Below are 15,664 nucleotides of genomic sequence, written 5' to 3' on the forward strand. Positions count from 1 at the left end.
CTGCATAGCAATGGCAGACTGGAATTTGCGTCGAGAAAGAGAACGACACCCTGACTAACAGGTTGCGCCATCATCCGCGTTGCAGGGTCGAGAATTGGTGTACTTGGCCTTGCGATCCCAACGAGCCGAAGCCCATGTTGTTTTGTGGTGGTCGACCTTCGACCCTTCCCGCTCCAAGAGCGCTTGCACACCATCGTTCCTCTCCCCGGTTCTCTGTACAAGCGCGCTTACCCGCGGCAAAGCTTCGCATGCATGCAACCTTGCATGAGTTTCATAGATTGCTCCTCCATCACTTGCAAGGGAAGTTCATGGCAGCACATACCCCTGAATTCCCATGAACGGAAAGGGAGAGAGAGAGAGAGTGAGAACGAGAGGGAACGAGAGCCATGCTTCTTTCCCTCCTCCATGCCTCCTCCTCCCCTGAGCTCTGATACCAGTGAAAGGGCAAGGGAACTGACATGCTCATCACCACCCAGCCATGCCCTATATAGGCCCTTGGCCTTCTAAATATAGGGACCCCCTTGACTGCATGTCCGTCCTGGCCCTTGGCCCTGGCCCTTGGCTCGGACTGGTCCTACCCTTGTCCTGACATGTCCCCATTGATGAGGTCCCTAGGCATCATCCTGGTGTAGAGGCCATCAGGGTCAATCTGCTTGCCTCAATAGCACATATGAGTGGGATGATCATATCGTCCACAATATTCATAAGAAGAATAAGAATCTATAGATAAACATGGTTGTATAGTGGTAAGATTTTGTTCCTCATTATATTGACGTGTCCAACAATCATCTTCAATATGACCATTTTCGTTACAATAAGAACAATGCTCTCTGTCGCATTCTAGATCTTCATTGTTGCTCGTATATGGTTCCTCGACAAAGTTTTCCAGAGGTTCCGCCAATTGAGACAAATTTATCTAGTCAAGGACAACCGTAATCAAGCTAAGTAGGTACACATTCATACCTTGCAAGTATTTGTTTGCTTCGCAATATGATGTACAAGTAGACAAAGTCCACTTTTTGTGCATGATCAACAAGGTCAAGTCTCTTTGCTATGACAATCTGTTGTCCATAACATTTGTTGGCAATGAGGCCAGAAATAGTTCTATGAAGCAAGGCTTCATTTTATACATCTTGCATTGAAGCTGTCCACGTTTGGCATCTGCTATGAGCATACAAAATTGGGAAGGAATAGGCAATGTGTTTGCAGGTTATTTCATATGCAGGTTATTTCATTGTGTACCAGACGGGTGTATAGGATATACGAGGGCGTCTGTGCAGATATGGATATGAGCCGTTTTGGATTGAGTTTTTCCTTCCAAATTTCATGACAACTGGTTGCAGCAACAACGACCAGGTTAGCCAAGTTTAAGTTTTTCTTGTTTTTCCCTGTTTACACTTTACTTAGCAATTACTGTCATTGTGCAAAGCAAAGTGCTTTGGCAATTTTATATGAAGCAAGGCTTCGGGGAACTATAAAAATAGGGAATATCATCTCACAGAATCCCCTACCAGTCTAAACTGTGCAAGACACTTATGGTTTTGGTTCTCATGTTGAGGCCATCACTCTCCGCAAGGGCTTGAAATTCTGCATGCAAGGCATGCTAGTGAGGTGGATTCGATTCTAACGCTTCATGCATTATGCTTCCGCTATCACACTTGCAACTCTATCAAGGACAGACTAAGTGATGGATTGTTTAATATGATTGTTGGTTGCTATCAACACACAAAAACACTAAAAGGAACTTAAATCTAGAACTTATTTTATGGTCAAAGTGCCAATGCTCAGTTGTCCTCATACAATCACGACCCCTGCATGGTAGGTGGGTCGGAATGAGTTTTCTGTTTTTCTGTTACCTCTCTCGATGAGAGAGTCATACCGAAAAACTGTGGAATGCTTATATGATAAGCTGCAATTTAGGCATAAGATGCGTAAGAGCACATAGCTTGGGCACAACATATACAAAGTAGTCACTTAAGGAAAGTTCCTCAGCCCAGCATTTTCTCTCTTTTTCTTCTTTCTCTCTATGAATAATGAAAACTTTCTACGCAGTTTCTGATACATGTTTTGTTTGGGATTTAGCAGGAGCCAAGGTGCTCTAACTCTTAGCTAGATATTGAGCAAGACGCCCTCTACATTAGTCTTCATTGTTTTGTCGATTGAACACTAATTTCCATAAGGACTATGACATACACACGCTGTCTATGAGTCATTGTGAGATCTTGGGTACGACCCAACTGTTGGCATTCTTAGGTGATTGTTCTTAAGATCGAACAGATCTACCCAGTGGAGTACACAACGACGTTAATGGACAAGCAAGAGTCTTGTCATTACGAATGTTTAGGGTGTCATTTTTTCACGACATGTTTTCAGTGCAACACTCGAGTTGAGTTTTTGATAACCATAAATTCAACTCAGTGTCGCATTACCACGGACTTTAGGTGCAACAACCCGTTGCGACAGCATGGCGGTCCATACGAGCTAGACTTTACACTTTTGTGGATCTCTTGCTCTTTCTATAGCACTATGAGAGTCTATGGATGCATTGTTTTGGGGTAAGACCCCGCGGGTGCTTACTAAGTCACCCCATAGGCATTGAGGATCACAGTTTGATCTATTCCCGGTGTACTTTCAAGGAAAGAAGTCCACAATCTACCAGGGGGTAGTGGAAAACTTCAACTTTTCAAGTTGATTCTCATCATTTTGTACACGGTTTACTATGTTGGTTACCATTATCTGCTAGTTGAGCAGTTTCTACAAAGGGTCTTACCAAGGGGTTGACTATGTAGATTCTACCCAATGGGTTTGGATTGCGAAGGCAATACCCAGGGTTTCCAGTGCAATGTTGCTTGGTTTTTCCCAGGTGGGAGACGTACTCCTATGCATTTGAATATGGGTAACTGAACTTTCAGTTCAATCCCCAGGGCCATGCCAAGGGCGTGTCGAAACGAGTATTTTGGGCCTAGTGTTCAATGTACATTATGCTGTTATGAATCCACTTGTAGGATTTGATTTGGCACATGTTGTCACATGGGATACAACATGGTCCAGGGACTCAAGGAGTTAGGTTTAGCCAGTGTGGAGCAATGAATGAGGGTCCCTCTCACTCTTGTCATGGAGTGTTTAGAGTTACCTCCACACACAATTACATCTTGTACTTGAAGGATGCTCTTTTTTTAACATCCTTACATGAGACATATTCCACATGCGGAGAATATGAGTCTTTGGACTGACACTGGCGCCCATTATTTCAAGTATGTGTCACGACAGAGTCCCTAGGTGCTGGTCAAATCTGTTTTCTAGACCATTTTCAGCACGACATATCAAGACCAATTTCGGTGGCCAAAATTTTTCGGATACTTAGAATGACTTGTTCAAGTACAAGTACTGCTAAACAACATTATAGATGGTTGTTTACACATATAGCAAGTCTCTAAGTTGTTATAATGAAAAAGTTTCATTGTTTGTACCTAGAAGTGATCACTGTTTCACCTTCTATTATGGTTCAGACATTTTAGCAAGGCTTGCAAAATATTGCAATTGAAAGTATTTAGTTTCTTTTCAGAACTATTTACATTCCTCTTTCATGTGGGCTCGGAGCACCACATTTGCCATAAGTATTGGCAAGGAGGATCATGGATATACAGGTTCGGATCTGTTTTTTGCTAAATGCATGCACACTAGGTGTTATGGGACCTAGTGTTTAGCAAAGGCTGATTCGGAACGGCATGTATATTCATCAAGTTGTTGCTTATGAAGCATTTTGCACTCTAGGTGCAATATCTCTTAGAGATTACTTTTGGGCCTACTAATCACCAATAGAGGCCATGGTTCGGTTTGGGTGTTTGTGGATTTTTCAAGTTAACCACGAGGGTTATTCCGGAAATTTTTTATTCCTCAACAATGTTATACGCTATTGTGATTCCCCATTTACTAGTCGTCTGGGAAGACTGTAGACGGCGGGAAAGTCACTATGTGGGAACGTCTTCTTAGAAGATGGGCAACGAATTACTTAGTAATTACTAGAGTAATTACTACAGTAAACCCGAAGTGTATAAATAGGGCCCATTACATTGTAATCGGGTTGGCAATTGTTATCACTTGGGTTAGCGCTTTAGCTATAATTGTACTTGAGCATCATTGGCAATATTGTCGGCTGTACTTTCTCTCTGTAATCATATTCGCTGTAATCTTGATCTGTAATCCCAATCATGGCATATATTTTAGTTATACTTACTTCTCGTCCAGTCTTCTGAATCTGAATCTGAATCTGAACCTTATTCCAGTACCTAAGTCTGATTCTTATTTCAGTACCCACATTCCAGTTTAGTCTCTGATTTCTATTCAGTCTGCTGTCTGAAATCTTCCCATACTAGTAGCTGAAATCTTTCAACACTGGAATTAGCTGTCTCAAGAGATTAGCTCCAATTCCATTTTGGCGATCACGGTGGCTCGAGCTAAAGCTCGTTGACTGAAAGACTCTTCTCCCAGTTGAAGTTTTCAGCAATGGCACCAAAATCCAGTCGTGGCCGAAAATCTACCATTCGTGTGGACCCCATTCCTGAGGAGTCAGGAAGAGAGTCTGACCCAAAGCAAGAGAAGATGACTGACACTGAGGCTCAGGAGGATCATAGTCAGGCTGATGAGGCGCAGGACTCACAACACTCCAATCATTCTCGACGTCGGCGGGCAGAACGGGAAGCACGGAAGGCAAAGAGTTCCAAGAGTTCTCAGTCTCGCCAGAGAGATGATCATACCAAGGGTAGTAAGGGAAGTCACCGTACTTCTAGGAGACAAAACAGAGAAGACACTGATACTGAGTCAGAGACAGAGATTGATTGGGATGCTGACACTGACAATTGCAAGAAGGCTCCCAAGCGTCATTCTGAAGCCAAGAAAAGAAGAGGCAGGATCGGTGGTAATCGAAATGATTACACAGCTTCCCTGAAGATTTCCTTTCCAATATTCAAAGGGGGGAAAAAGGATGATCCAGATGTTCACATACAATCTTTTGAGCAGTATGCTAAACTAAAAAACATTGATGAAGATGATTGGGGGGAATATTTTCCACAAACCTTGAAGGAGGCAGCGAGGAAATGGTATTATCATTACCCTGCATGCTAGCTGAGATCATATAACAAATTGCTTAAGGCCTTCAGGTTGGAATATTCCGACAATAGAGGGGACGAAGATGTTCTTTGTGAATTAGATAAGATCAAACAGAGGAGTTTGTCAGTCCGCAGTTATGTGGAAAAGATAAAAGAGCTAACCAGGCAGTTGCAATAACCGCCGTCTAAGAAGAGATTGAGGGCATGGTTCCTGAATGGGTTTAGAAGCAAGAAGCTTAGGGAACAAGAAGTACGAGCCCCTACAAAAAAATTCAATGACCTGGTCCAAAGGGCATTAAAGCTGGAATAGCACGCTAAGAAGGAAAAGAGCCACAAGAAGCGAAGGACCAGTAGCAGTAGATTTGCTACTGAAACTTCTGATTCCGAGTGAAATGTCCAGTAGCTCCGAGAGCAGCTCCAAGAACCAGCAAAGGAGAAATCAAAGAAGGGATCATGGACCAAGAAAATTGAAGAGATGGCTAGGCAAATTGCAAAAATTAGCCACACAAGACAGCCAGTCCGAAAGATGGAGACTTGGTGTTCAAGATGCAAATCCAAGGACCATATCTCCACTGAATGTCCACAATGTACCTACTGCAAGGCCTTTGGTCACTTATGGAATAATTGTGGCATCAGAATTCACCATTTAAGAAAGGGAAGGGTCTGCCAGTGGTTGCCTACACTGAACTAGTGAAGGTAGAACCAATCAAAGTAGCTCAAGAGGAGAGACTAGGTACTAGTGGTACTGGTCAAGGACGTGGCAAATACCAACCTGAAATGGGTAGAGGAAGAGGAAGAGGAAGAGGCAGTTTCCAGAACAGGAGCATGAATTTCTATACTTGTGGAAAGTATGGTCATTCTGCAACCCAATGTCCAGATGCACCTGTAACAACTACTACTGAGGCTAAGACACCAAAGCCAGTCCCAGTCAGGGCGGTTACCAAGAGCAAGGGAGTAGTCATTGAAGAAATCCCAGACATTTCAGAAGTACCACTTAATCCTAACAACAGCAAGTGGGCTCAACAAAGGGAAGTTTGGAAGGCTAAAGGTAAAGAAAAGGTGGTGGATGAGTGGCAAGAGCAGCAAGAACTAGCAGCTAGAATCACGGAGAATTTAGCTAAGAAGCTGCCAGAGCAGCCAGAAAGTTTTGAAGCTAGAGTCATTCAGAGGATACCAACCCAATCGACTGATAAAGATCAGTCGGTACCGGCCATGACAGAGACCATGTTGGCTGTGGTACATGGACTAGCTGATGAAATGGGAGTGGATGGAAAGAGTAGAAGCACTGCAAAAGAGGAATGGCAGTGTAAAGATACCAGTTCTTCAAGCTCTGACAATCAGTCTGACCAAGAGAGAGAAGAAATTCATGTGAAAATTTGTGATAGAATCCATAAGCTAACTGTAGAGCTGGAGGATATAAGAAAGACCTTGCCTGAGGTGGCCAACTTTATCAGACAGCACAGGAAGACTGAAGCAGAGGCCAGAACAGTGGACCTGACTGCTGTCCGGGATGATGAAGTTCCACTTATCCAGGTAGACTACAAGGTCAGGAAGCAGTGGGAACCTCTCTCAAGCGTTATTCTGGATGGAGAGGCAGGAGTCAACATAATGGGATCCCATCTTCAGCAAAGAATGGGTATCACTAATATGAAACCAGCACCATTCAAAGTAAGAATGGCAGATCATAGAGTCGTACATGCGACAGGTATGATTGAAAACATGCAGATAAGAGTTGGGAGGGAGAAATTCAAAACCAATTTCCTAGTCCTGGATGTGCAAGGAGCATATGGAATGCTACTAGGGCGCCCATGGTTAAGAACAACACATGCTGTTCATGACTATGCAAACCAAACTTTGACCATAGAAGGGGCCAGTGGGGCAGAATCCAAATCCAGACCAACAACACCAGGAGCTGGAAAAAGGAACTAAGGACGAAGGAGTTGTGTCAGAAGTACAGAGCCCAGAAAATCGAGCGAATGCTAGCAGCTATGAACATATTTCCTTTGGCAGAAATCAACTTGAATGCAATCTTGCTGAACAAAGAGCAAGCTGACAAGCAGAAGAGACAATTCCCTGATCCGTTTACCGAAGTCAATGCAGGGGAAAGAACAGTTCAGTTAAGTCAGAGGATGGAGGAACCATCTGATACTGGTATAGTAGAGGAACCAATATGTTCTGAAGAATACCCACTGGATCAGAATAATGATTCAGAAATGAATGGACCATCCTGGCTACGCTGAAGAATCGACCAAACGAAAAGGAGGCGGACCAAACTGGTTGCTTCTAGACGATCAGGAAGTAGAAGAGTGGAACCTGGGATCAGAGGAAAATCCCAGAATGATCAAGGTTAACAAGCACCTTAACCCGGCAATGAAGGAAAAGGCATGGGAAATGTTCCAGAACTATAAAGATGTGTTTGCCTAGGAACATACAAATTTGAAGGGAGTAGATCCTGAAGTTTGTCAGCATCGAATACCACTTAAACCGGATGCTAGGCCAGTAAGATTACAAAGATATCGGATGAACCCCAACTATGCTAAGAAGGTCAAGGAGGAAATTGATAATCTTCTCAAGGCTGGGCTCATTACGGAAGTGGCACACAGTGATTGGCTATTTCCCATAATTGTCGTTCCCAAAAAGAATGGGAAATTGAGAGTCTGTGTCGACTATAGGAAACTAAATGCCCAGACCATTAAGGATCCATTTCCCTTACCTTTTACTGATATGTTGCTTGATGAGATTACAGGATATGAGATGTATAGCTTCATGGATGGTTATAGCGGCTATAACTAGTTACAGATCGCTCCTGAAGATAGAGCCAAGACCACTTTCATCATTGAGTGGGGAACTTTCATGTATCTGGTGATGCCTTTTGGCCTATGCAATGCACCAGCTACTTTTCAACGGTGTATGATGGAGATGTTTGATGAATTTCTTCATCAGTTCCTCGCCATTTTCATGGATGACTTCACCGTCTATTCAAATGAGGACCAACACCTTCTACTCCTAGAGATGGTTTTTAAGCGTTGTCAGGAAAAGAGGATTTGTTTGAATCCATTCAAATCTGTTTCTCTAGTATGGAAGGGACAGCTACTAGGACATGTGGTTTTCCGCAATGGAATAGAGATGGCCAATGATAAAATACAATGTGTCCAGCAAGATAAAGCACCCATAACTGCTTCAGAGTTGAGTTCTTTCTTGGGTTATGTGAATTTCTATAGAAGATTTGTACACAAGTTTGCTTCTCAAGCATTACCACTATATGAGCTTACAAAGAAGACCAGTAAGTTCAACTGGACTGCTGAGTGTGAGGAGAGTTTCCGGAATTTGAAAAAATCCATTACCAGTAAACCAGTCCTTAGGCAGCCGAATTGGGATATTATTTTCCACGTACATGTAGATGCTTCAGGATTGGCAATGGGGGCAATATTAGCTCAACCAGATGGCAGAACAGACTATCCAATTTATTTTGCTAGTCGCAGATTCAGTTAGGCTGAACAAGGCTATACGACTACTGAGAGAGAAGCTCTCGGAATGGTTTTTAGCGCCACGAAGTTCAGGCATTACCTGTTGGGAAAGTTATTTCATTTTTATGTGGATCATCAAGCTCTTTTGTTTCTAATTAACAAAGTCATTATTCAAGGCATGCTGATAAGATGGATGATGTTCCTTATGGAATTTGAATTCAGAATTTTCCATAAGCCTGGCCGAAACCACTGTGGATCTGACTTTCTTTCAAGAAGTACGGAAGGATATTCAGAATCACCCTTGAGAGATGAGCCAGTGGATGCTGATTTATTTCAGTTAGAGGCAGAAGAATCAGTGGATCCTGAATGGTATGATATTTATCAATTCCTTTCCCAAGGTGCCTTTCCAGAGGATTGGAAGCAGAATCAGAAGAAAGCTCTGATCATAAAAAGCCTGAAATTTACTATCATAGGAGGATTACTTTATCAACTGGGTGTGGATGGTGTACTTCGACGATGTGTCCCTATGGAAGGAAGAATGCAAGTGATTTCAGAAGCACATAATGGTGAGTCTGGTGGACACTTTTCCAATGAAGTAACCTACAAAAAGATTCTGCAAGCTGGTCTCTGGTGGCAAACACTGATTGTTGATGTCAGAAGTTTTTGTAAAACTTGTGACATATGCCAAAGAATGGGCCGACCAACAACTGCAGATATGACTCCCTTAATGCCAATACAAACACTGGGAGTATTCATGAAATGGGGACTGGATTTTATGGGACCTTTTAAGAAGGTAACTCCCAGGAAGAACAAGTACATAGTGATGGCTACTTGTTATGTTACCAAGTGGGTTGAAGCTAAGGCTCTTCCTGACAACACAGCCAAGTCAACTGCAAGGTTTCTGTTTGAGAATATTGTCTGCCGATATGGATGTCCAGTAGAGATTGTGACCGATCAAGGAACACATTTTATTAATGACACTATGGAAATCCTATTGGATATGCTTTCAGTCAAGCATCGAAAATCTACTCCTTAGTATCCCAGATGCAATGGACAGGCTAAAAGTAACAATAAGACAATAAAGAGTATTCTCACTAAGGTGGCGCAAAAGAAACCAGACCCAGTGGGATTTGAAACTTCAAACTACTCTATGGGCTTATAGGACAGCTTATGAAGTAACTACTGGAATGACACCATTCAGAATGGTGTATGGTACTGAAGCTGTGGTTCCTATGGAGTTTGTAATCCCCAGTTTGAGAATGGCTGTGACGTATGGATTAGACTTCAACCATAATCTTAAGAAGAGGCTGGATGAACTGATGCAATTAGATGAACTCAGGAAAAGGGCTATATTGGAACAAGAAATTGTTCAACAACGAAGAAAGCACTGGCATGATCGCTGAATTAAAGTTCGAGAATTCCAGAAAGGAGACTTAGTGCTTCTATATCAGTCTAGACTGGGTCCAAAGAAGCCAAACTTGAAAATTGCCTGGGCAGGACCTTTTGAGGTAGACTGGGTCTTCTCCAATGGCACAGTCAGACTCAAAGATTTATCGGGATTGATGTTGCCAGGAGTATATAATGGATCAAAGATCAAGCTTTATTATTCAGAGACCAGAGAAACTGAGTCGGAACAAAGTACTAAGGAACTGGAGGTTGCTGATCAAGAGATACCAGAATCAGACATTTTTGGAATTTTTCATGTACAGGTTCAGAACCAGTACCAGAAGGACCAGATCAGGCTGACCTTAGAATCAGTACCAGTATGGTCGAGCCAGACTGGAAATCAGTTCAGTACCAGTATGGATACACTTTCCAATTTTTAAGTGCCCAACGGTCAAATGGCACGCCAGTGGTAATTATTACAAGGATAGGTCGCAGTCTTGTCCAATGCATGTTTGCCATGACAGCAACGATGCACAAAAGTCTAGGAGCGGCGAGTGGTGGAGCTTTTATGACGCGAACGCGTATAACAGTCAGGAGAGTTACCATTTTTTCTCATAAATCTCATGCGCGACACTTCCCTCCTGTCAACCATTCGCCATCGCCGAGCTCCGAGGTTTCTTCATTACAGCCGCAAACTTTGACCTTTGACGAGACAGTTGACTGTCAGATATTCTTGCCAGTGACACCAGGAAACGGCTTCGACACGACAAGTAAGTCATCTTCTCCTACACCTGTTCCATCGTCATCGACCTCACAGTGCATGGGTAGAAAGAAACGCTCAGAGAAGATGCAGGAGTCTCTTGAGGAAACCCAGGCCATAGTTGCTGAGGCAAAGGCAAGCCTTCCTGTTATCCCGTACAATAAAATTCAACGTTATCTATTTACTGATCAAGCAATGACTCTGCTACAACTCTGGGATCTTCGAGTTGTATTGCAAGCCACAAGGATTGATTTTGATGCAGACATCATCAAGAAAGTTCTTAATTCCTTTGACGCTGAGAATGGCAGTGCCATGGTGAATGGAAGGAAGGTGTCAGTAACAGTAGAAGCCATAGCATTTGCATTCCGGATGCCCAATGAGCCCAAACCTTCTGTGGAAAATGCACAGAAAATAAGTATCGCTCTGAAGGAAGATGAAACTGCTAGATGAAAGCACAAGGCAAGTGCTCAAGGAGTTCCAGTAGCCGGACTGGAAGCCTCCGCTGCTTACAGGTTTGTAGCTGAGGCAGTAAGTCTTAAGAACAACCCAACGTATGTGTCAGAATTTTTTTTTGCTATGCTGTTGGCCAAGATACTGGATCCACAAGTCCATATCAGCCTTTGTCAAATTCTCTCGCATAATGTACTCCAGTAGACTGCCAAGCTAAAATCTCAAACTATTTTCAAGGCCTGGTATGTTTGGCAATTCCTGTATTGGGCTACTGCTGCAGACGTTAATGAGCAAGTAAAGAAGGCTTGGAGTGAGAAGCCAATTTCTGAACCAAAGAACATTGAACTGTCCTCAGACGACGAGGAAACAGACAGTCAAACCACTTCAGCCGACCTGAAAAGGAAAGCAACTACAGAAGAAGCTGGCAGTTCAAAGAAGCAAAAAATTACACTGACAAAAAGCAGTGAATTTTTGAAGCAGATAGAAAGCTAGGTCAAGGCAGTAACCACTAAGAAATTTGAAGTGAGTCAGACTGAGCAGCAATCTGCTCAAAAGACTGTGCCTGACTAGTCAGTTGTGAAGAATACAGTTGCTACTGGGTCTGGAAAAGATCATGGCAAGCCAATCAGCAGATAGCAGACCAGTCAGGGGACAAAGGCAAGAATCAACTGGACAAAGGGAAAGGTCCAGCGTTCTCGACTTTGCCTGGTGGAGTTCTTACAAATACTGGAAACCTTCTGCAACTGGTAAAATAGGATAAGATGCAGCAAATGCAGACTCAACCATTGAAAGGGCATCTTCTGCTCAACAAAGCTGATTATGCAACTCTACCCTATGTGGCTCCAGTGGCAATATATGAGCCTATTGATTCTGATCCAACCACAGTCCAACCACAGTCAAAGACAGATGTTTAGTCCTCATACAGTCTTCTTGGAATACCATTGTCAATTGTATGGGACAACTGATGGAGGCTGCTGGATCAGAATAAGAAGTCAAAAAGCTCAAAGCTGACTTGGCAGAAGCACAGCATCAGATTGAAACGCTCCAGAAAGCCCAGGAAGTGCAGAACATACAACACAGGGTACTGGAAGCTCAATCAAAAAGGACCAATGAGTTGTTAAACAAAACGATAGCTAAGGCTGAATCTGAAATCATGATCATCAAGAGTCAAAGGAATGAAGCACTGAGAGCTGCCGAGCGAGCTAAAACAATGCTCAGAATGAAGCGGGTGGAATTCAAAAAATTGTTACTGCACCATACAGCTCTGAAGGCTTCTCTAACTGAAAGATACATCTACAATAGCTTGTCTGAAATTTTAAATCCATCAGGCAATGCTGTTTTCAATTTAGAGAATTTGAAGTCCTTGATGGAAAGTATGTAGAGCGATTTTCAAGACAAGGTGAGTGAGTTCAATAATGCTTTGATGAACCAAGCTATAATGGATTATATTGAGTAGCAGACTTCTCTGGATGAGGATGAAGAAGACGAAGAAGATGAAGCTGATCAGGAGGAGAATGATCAAGAAGCTGGGCATACAAAGGATGATGATGATGCCCCACCACCATCTCCACCTCCAGGACCTGGTACTGGTGGAACAAGGCCAAATGAAGGAGGCCAGTCCACACCAGCCAGATCAAAATGAGGGCCCGCAGGAAGGACAGGACAAAGAGCACCAGCCGGGTGACCAGCATACTGAAGAGCAGTAGCCCAACAACACTAGGAATCAGCCAACTGATCAGTCCCATCTCAGCAGAGATGCTAAAGGGAAAATGAAAGTGCAGGATGAGGGACCAGTTGCTGATCATCAGCATTCACTGCAGCTCATTACCCTGAATAGGCAACTGAGACATCAGCAGGCCTCCATCACCAGACATTATCTGGAGGATGATGATCTCTTGACTGACTTGGAAAGATTTCAAAGGCTATATGTGGGAGCCAGGGAAATGGTAGAACATTGGAAATCAGCAGCTTTCCATGATAAAGAAGCTTGTCGACTACCTGCGCATCCCAGTACAGTCCAACTATTGGAACGAGTTCCTGAATGGATACTCAATGCTGATAAGAAAGTGGTAAACCCGCACTAGCAAAGGCAGTCTATTGCAGATTGTCGCTCCCTAGCTCTGGAACTCAAACTTCTGTTGGGTAACAAACCAACTTACCGCTGTATGAAGGATGTTAGGGTACAACTCAAGGAAGTTTTGGTACAAATGCAAGCTGCCAGAGGTGTTTTGGATCAGAGAGTCAAAGCCATTCTTGAGGACCAGACAGCCACCAGACCTCAAATGTGAATGTCAGTAGGAACACAAGCAACTGCTCTACGAACACTGTTCCAGCTAGTGAGAATCACTAGAAAGATGATGCATCAGGAGAACCAGGCTTTTCTCAATTTCTTAGAATTTGTGTGTCTGATTCTCCTGTTCTCTTGTATGTTGTTCCAGCAAGAGAAACCGAGCTGCCAAGATTCTTTCTAGCGCTGTCATAATAATCAATATCTAATTCTCCTAAATGATTTTCTCATATTAAACTGATCATTTAATGTGGGGAGGTACCAGGGGAGAAAAAGCTAGAATATTGGTTAAGCTAGCAGACCGGCCACAGTAGGGATCCAAAGGAGGGAAAATAGGGATCCAAAGGGGGGGCCATCTGCAAAAGAGCCATGTGCAACAATGGGCTAAAAAGACCCTAAGGTTCAGCCCATTAAGACTTCCAAAATGCTAAGGTTCCAAAATTCAAAGGTTGTGTCCAAAGGTCAACCCTAGGAAAAATTGGATGCTTTGTGTGTGCCCTAAAAGTCTTTGCACATCCCTACATGGGAGGGGGCGAGCCCTAAAGGTAGGGGATGAGAGAGAAAGCCACACACACACAGGCTCCCTTTACACAAAGGGAATGAGGGACACATGTCAGCTCCCTAGCCCAGATGCCACAAGGTGTGCCCAATTCCTATTGGAAGACCCTTGAAGTGGACCAATGAGAATTAAGCTAGAGTAAATTTAGTGTAATTAATTTAAAAACATTTAATAAAATAAACCAATGAGAATTAAGTCTCCTAGAAGACTATTGGGCAGTCTCCCAAAGGGTCCAATGAGCATTCAGAAGCCCCATGGCTTGCTTGATTCCTATTGGCCAGGGGGCAAAGGGGTCCAATGAGAGTTTAGTTTAATTATTTAATTACCTAAAGCTCTCACAAAAGGGGAAAGGGGGACACATGTCAGAAGGCTATCACTTATGCTGCTTAATACCCATTGGCTTGACTTGGGGAGGTCCAATGAGGCAAAAGCCAGACCAAATTAGCAACAAGGGCTCGCCCAAGAGAGAGAGGGGGCTGATTTTTGCTTGGCATTATCACACACACACTCACACAAGCTCATGTGTGAAGAAAGAATACTCTATCTCCTCCCAAGCTTTAATGGAGAGCTCATCACCTACTCCAAGCTTGTGAGATAGAAGCCTACATCAACATTCTCTTGGCATGTGGATGCAAATCCAACCAAGAGCCAAGCTTCAATGCATGCTCATCTTCTCTACCAAGCTAATTACTAAGCTAAGCTATGCTAATATGAGTGATTATGTGAGGAGATGTACATCTTTCTCGTAAGATACTCCTTCTTCCTCTCAATCTACTCTCATACCCTGCTAGCTCTCACCATCTTCGAAGGTGTGTGAGGTCTTGGGTCTGAGAACGGGGATAATTCAAGTTGTGTTTGATTAAGTGTTTTTCTTAGTGCATGAAGCTTCCATCTTCATTGCACTAGCTAGTCTTGAAGGAACACAAAGAATTGTATTGTACAATGTCTCTCTTGATGGGAGAAACCGTAATACAAAGCCTTTTGGAGGGGGGACCGGCTCCATGCAAATCTGGTCCTCAACTGTTGTCAATAGCTTAATTTCTCTCTCTTTTGAAAGTATTGTTGATGCTATCTAACTAGGTGTTATGCTTTTTGTTGCGCTCTCCACCCAAGCACTCTTGTAATTCTCATTAGGAATATATTCTAATGAAATTCCCACTATGTTCATGCTAATTTCTGCTACACATAAGTTATTAGGCCATTAAATGTTACATTGGTATCAGAGCTCAAGGTTTCTCTTTTCTTGCTCAAGAAGGGAGGTCCTCAAGCTAGCTACACATGGTTGATATTATTAAGTGCCTCTGAGTAAGTAGAATAGGGATTTTTCAGCCTTGCAGTGTGCCTACCTTTGTGCAGTTAACGGGGCATCACCGTTGAGAGCTATGGTCTTAATAGTGGAGTCCTATGGAGCTTGCCTTCGGCTTAACCACTATTGAGCTATTAGAAGCTTGACAGGAGCCGGTGCTGTTTTGGTGTCGAAAGACCCTCTCTTCTATTCCTTGCAATTAATAGTATTTGAGCCGCGGGTACAATAGCTTGAGTGCTTTTTCTAAAGGGGTAAAGAGGAGTAGCAACTAGGGCTTGAAGTGCCAAAGTACACCTAAAAAGTTTACACCTAAAAGTTGTTAGAATTGCTGACAATAGTAA

This window comes from Adiantum capillus-veneris, chromosome 15, assembly GCF_014529385.1.
Source record: "Adiantum capillus-veneris isolate H3 chromosome 15, ASM1452938v2, whole genome shotgun sequence".
Taxonomy (NCBI): Eukaryota; Viridiplantae; Streptophyta; class Polypodiopsida; order Polypodiales; family Pteridaceae; genus Adiantum; species Adiantum capillus-veneris.